At 50.1% G+C, this 5,396-nt stretch overlaps 1 long non-coding RNA gene across 1 annotated transcript; it reads left to right on the plus strand.

Moving 5' to 3' along the window:
• Positions 1–216: 216 nt before the first annotated feature.
• LOC121818485 (uncharacterized) lies at positions 217–4,694 on the plus strand. The gene is made up of 2 exons (XR_009599080.1): positions 217–570; positions 4,350–4,694. It is a non-coding gene; the product is annotated as an uncharacterized LOC121818485 (long non-coding RNA).
• The last annotated feature ends 702 nt before the right edge of the window (positions 4,695–5,396 follow it).

Raw genomic sequence — 5,396 nt, forward strand, 5'->3', positions numbered from 1 at the left:
TCCGCCAGTGTAGCCGGTGTCTGGGAGCTCTCCCTCGTGCCCGGCGGCTGAGTCACAACCCTCCTGAAGGTCTCGCCGAAGCTCCAGAGGGGAGGAACAATATAAAAGCGGCCGCCAGGTGGCTCCCGACGACCGGCTCGAACGTCCCGAGGACTGTTATTCTCCGGCCGCCAAGGGTGCCACAGCACCAGCAGCCCAAACGCCCAAGCGCAGCCCGGAGCCGCCGCTGCCGAGCGACGGGACGCGATGCGACGCGATCCCGGCCACACAAGAAGGGAGAGGAGCTGGGAAATATCTCCTCAGGAGGCTTACATGAAAGAGACGTGCTCCCCCACGTGATTCTAGGGTGGTGGCAGGACATTCCACAGAGACGCCGGCGGCGGGGCTTGCACGGGGCGATGTTGCCAGAGAGAGGGCCACCAGTGACATCCCAGCTCCCCCGACCCGCCCCCCCCCCCACCGAAAGAGGGAGGGAGGGACCGGCAAAGCAAAACCAGGCAAGCGCTGCTCGGAGAACGAAGCAGGACTTTCGAAAGCAGACACAGACACACAAGCCCAGGAGCAAGAAAGGTAAAGGAGACACTTGGACCCCCAACAAGAGAAAGCAAAACTCAACCTAGGTAGAGACCGTGACAAAGTCCAAAGACAACAAACCCAAGCATGCGAGGGTGGGTGGTGAAAGTGCACTTGAGGTCAGGAGAACATGGATTTCAAAATAACTGGCTACAAACACCGGAATGGCGGGCAGCCAGGAGGTCTGGGGTGGCGGAGCTGCGGGGGGGGGGGGGGGGGGGGGGCTGCGGAGGGGTGTGTGTGTGCAGGCACCTGGAACCTCACACAGAGAGAAACCATATCACTAGGGAAAAGAGTCTTGTGATCCCTCGGAACACTCCACCAAAGATTGCCCATTCGACCCAACCCAGCAACTGTACGGAGTGCCCACAGAGGGGACAAAGAAGAAATGGACGTACGTATGTGTGGTATCGACACCTATACTGAGGTAGACATCGGTACGAACATAATGAGAGAAATCTCTGTCTGTGTGCCTACGACTATATCTGTCCTATTCATGTTTTGCACACATGCACATGCTCATGCAGACACACACACACACACACACACACACACACACACATAGAGGAATGGGACTCAACCACCAGAAGGGAATGAAATCTCACAGTCTGCAGGAACTTGGAGAGACCTTTAGAGGGTATTATGCTAAATGAAATACCTCAGATCACTTCTTCCCATGCAGAACCTACCAAACGATACACAGTTAACAGAACAGAGCAAAACAGAAGCAGGCTCATAGCTACCACAAAGGAACACATGGTGGCCAGAGGAGGGAGGGGGGAACTGGTGGTGGGGATGGGGTAGGGGAGAGAATGAGTGAGTGCCACTAGTGAGGGAGACGGACAAAGTGGTGCAACCTTCCACTTATGAAACAAATGAGTCACGGGTAAGTCATGACACCAAATATCATTTGCCATGACACCAAGTGGTGACAGACAGTCACTAACTAGATGTATCCTGGTGATCGCTGTGTCACACACTACACTAAAAAATCTCTTCTATACAGCTGAAAATTAATGGGGGAACCAAAAAAGACAAAACAAACAAAGAAATGGAACGAAAGAAGAAAGGAAGGAAGAAAAGAAGGCAAAAGAAAATGTTGTCAGTCAGTTGGATGTCAATTTGAAAAGAGTGGGATTTGGAGGGGAAGAGGTGGGGAGAGAAACTAGGGTGAGAAGAAAGAGGAGCAGGAGGAGAAAAGAACCAATTACCTTGAGGGGGAGGGGGAGAGAAGTGTAGGGAGCTAGGTTTAAAGAAGGTTGAGAAGTGCTTGCAAACGAGACTCTCAACCAGGGCTGAACATTTTTGCAAACGAGATGTTCTGCCCAGTGTAGGGAACTAGGTTTAAAGAAGGTTGAGAAGTGCTTGCAAACGAGACTCTCAACCAGGGCTGAGCATTCTTGCAAATGAGATGTTCAGCTAAAAATCCTGTTTGTTCCCATGGGAAAAGAACATTGCTTGCACACAAGGATGTTTCTCTGATTCCTCAAAAGGAACAGACCTTGGGACAAAACGGATTCTAAGTTGATAAGGAAGTTCCCCCAAACAAAGTCTTAGCTGCAGTAAATAAGCTGAGGTAAAGGTTATCTCGCCCTGCGCCTGCGCACTCTATAGTCTCTGAATCATAGTGCTTGGCAGCTTGCCCTGTAGGGGGTTGTGCAAAAGATATAAAATAAAGCAGCTGTAAGAAGCAAGTGTTAAAATATAAAGATTTAAACCACTCTGCAGTGTTGGTGTTTCATTCCGTCGCCGGCAGAGAAGGGATCCAAAGAGTGGACAGGACAGTCAGGTGAGTGCCATAGAGAAAGGAAATGAAGCCAATGAACACACTCCCAATGGTGGTTTTGTTCAGTCTAAGATCAAGATGTGGGTAGCACGGTGTCCTCCAGCACACAGCAACACACTGGCCTCACTTGGTGGGGAGTTCAGGATAACTCTGAAAGCTGAAATGGACAAAAGAAGCTATCACGTTCATCCATGGCTGAAGAGTACCATGGTCCCACGACATTCAAAAATCCTATCAAATCATTGAAAGACTCTCTCACTCACTCGCCATTAAAAATGTAGAGAACAGAAAAGGAGCAAAATGATGGTAGATGAATAGATGGAGGGATTTCCATGATGTTCTGATTATGGAAACCATTGACAGAAAAGCATCCGATTCACTTTTGTAAAGAATCTGTCTTGCCTTCTCAGCCTGGTGTCTTTCCTATGTCTGGATGATTCCCTCCCCTATCTCCCACTCCCAGCTTTAAGATCAGCGAGCAAAACGAAGCCCTTTGTGCTCTCATGGTCCCGGAACTATCTCTTCGAGCACCCTTCTGAACAGGAACATTTTCACCCACATCATCTCCCTGAGATAGTTTCAGCCTGTCCCTCCCCACCCCTCCTACCTCCCCACCCCCTGCCTCCCTCCCTCCCTTCCTCCCTCTCTCCCTCCCTTCCTCCCTCCCTCCCTTCCTCCCTCCCTCCTGCTCCTCTTCCTCCTCCTCTGAAGTCTTGAGCTCTCCTCACACTGGCCTTTCATCCCACACGGTGGCAATGTTGGCCTAGGTATGCTCAGGTGTCTCCTAACTGCATCTAAGTGGACTTCCGTTGTTTCTTGGTTGCATCATTATGGGACCATTTTTTCCTGGTCTTTTCCACGGGTGGCTGAGACCCGGACGGTCCGGGGCCAGGCGAGATGGGGGAGCCTGCATGTAGGGGGAATGATGGGGACAGAGAGGAGGAGGAGGAAGAGGAGCAGTTTGTGGCAAGTTTTGGGCTTCCCACAGCTAGAACTGTTCACTCATTGCGGAAACAGGTGTCTGAAACACTGGCGGTTTCAGGCTTTCAGTGCGATGTCCACAAGCCACAGCCATTGAAATGTGTACACCACTGGAGCTGCCATGCAGCGGGAGATCTCATCCAGCTCCATGTGTTCTTCCAGTGAGTAGGTCGGGATCTCAGGGAGAACAGAAATCCAGAGAGTTGAGTGAATCCGACCATTGCACGTTTAGAATTAAAGTGAACCAGAAATGAGGTTCACCCACTTGTGGGTTTGTCTTTCCATAGGATGAATCCTCTCTTTGAGCAGATTAGGGTTCCAGGGGCAAAACTGAGCAGAGAGGACAGAGAGTTCCCTTAGGTCCCCTGCTCCTCCGGCTAGCGTGCGCTCCCCAGCAGCCCTAGGAACATCCTGCCCCAGAGGAGTGTGCTGGCCACAACCCACCTACATGGAGATGTCAGTGTCAGTCAGTATCAGTCACCCTCATCCATAGTCCCCCATCTGTGTGCCCTCACTTCACGCCTGGCACTGTCCGTTCTGTAGGTTTATATAGAACCTACCCAGAGCCCAGTGGCATCTTCCCAGATCAGGGATCGATTGAAAACACCCTGTCCCCTGCCTCATCAGCAGGTGGATTATGAACCACTAGACAACCAGGCAGGGCAGTCCCTTCACAGCTTCTTAAATCATCTACCCTGAAACATTGAATGTCATCCTCCAAATCGTTGGACCATCAAGACTGAAATGAAGGAAAATATGTTAGTTAAAGAAAGTCTTATCTCCTCAGTGCTTCTTGCTTTAGGACCACAAAGGCCTCTCTCTCACACACACACACACACACACATACACACACACACACACACACACACACACACAAGAACAGAGGAGGGCTCATAGTCCAAAAGGAACCAGCTTTTGTGTTTATCCATCCCACTTGTTGTGGCTGTTGTGCCACCATCGCTAGTTAAAGAAGCTTATCTAATATGGAATTCGATGTCTTCTTCTCTAGGTCACTTCAAGAAGCAGCAAGAGTGCCAGATTGTGAGAACCAAAGGTCAAACCAGCATGACGGAACCCAGCAATGTGTGTGCTCAGAGGCCCACCTAGGTTCAAACTCCAGTTCACGGAGGGGAGCAGTGGGAGCAGGAGTGTGGACTGTGAGTCAAATCATCACCTTATGAAAAGGCAAATAAGGAAAAATTAAGTAAGGAAAAGAACCTTACTCCCTTATCGGCATCTGCATGACTCCTCCTGGCCTCAATGATCACATTGAAAGTACGTACATGTTGTGTTCTTTTTCCAGGCCTGACTGGATCGTTTAAAAACTCTCCAATAAAAAGTGGTGACGTAAACACATCAGTCTTGAGTTTGGGACTGGGGCTTCCCTGGTGGCTCCATGGTAAACAATCCCATGCCCATGCAGGAGACATGGGTTTCATCCCTGGTCCAGGAAGATCCCACATGTTACAGAGCAACTAAGCCTGTATGCCTCAGTTATTGAGTCTGTGCTCTAGATTCTGGCCACTGCAAGTTTTGAGCCCACACCCAGCAGCAACTGAAGCCCACGTGCCCCAGTGCCCATGCTCCCAAGAGGAACCACAGCAATGAGAAGCCCAGACACACAATCATGAAGCGGCCCCCTCTTTCCACAGAGAACAGCTTGCACAGCAATGAAGACACAGCACACCCCAAAATAAATAAATAAAATCATTTTAAAGCAATACAGTCTAAGATTGAATGCAATTGGCCAATACCTGTACTAGGTATCACTTGGGAAGCTTACTGAATCTTCTGTAGACAAAATAAAGAAATCATAGTTCACTGTGCCATCAGAAGTGTGGGAAGCTCTCTGTACAGTGCTGAGAGCACAGTTGAAACATACCAGTGGGGACCATGAGCATGCGTGTTATCATTAAGTCCTTCACACTTTGGGCTCTGGAGATCGGCCCATGCAGACCTGCAGATGATGTATGTCCATCACTCTCAGCTCACTGCATGCTCGCCGGTCCAGGTGTGCTGTGCCCCTAGCATCTGCTAGCATCTTCTAGGCCTGTCT

Source organism: Ovis aries, unplaced genomic scaffold, assembly GCF_016772045.2.
Source record: "Ovis aries strain OAR_USU_Benz2616 breed Rambouillet unplaced genomic scaffold, ARS-UI_Ramb_v3.0 scaffold_487, whole genome shotgun sequence".
NCBI classification, from domain to species: Eukaryota; Metazoa; Chordata; class Mammalia; order Artiodactyla; family Bovidae; genus Ovis; species Ovis aries.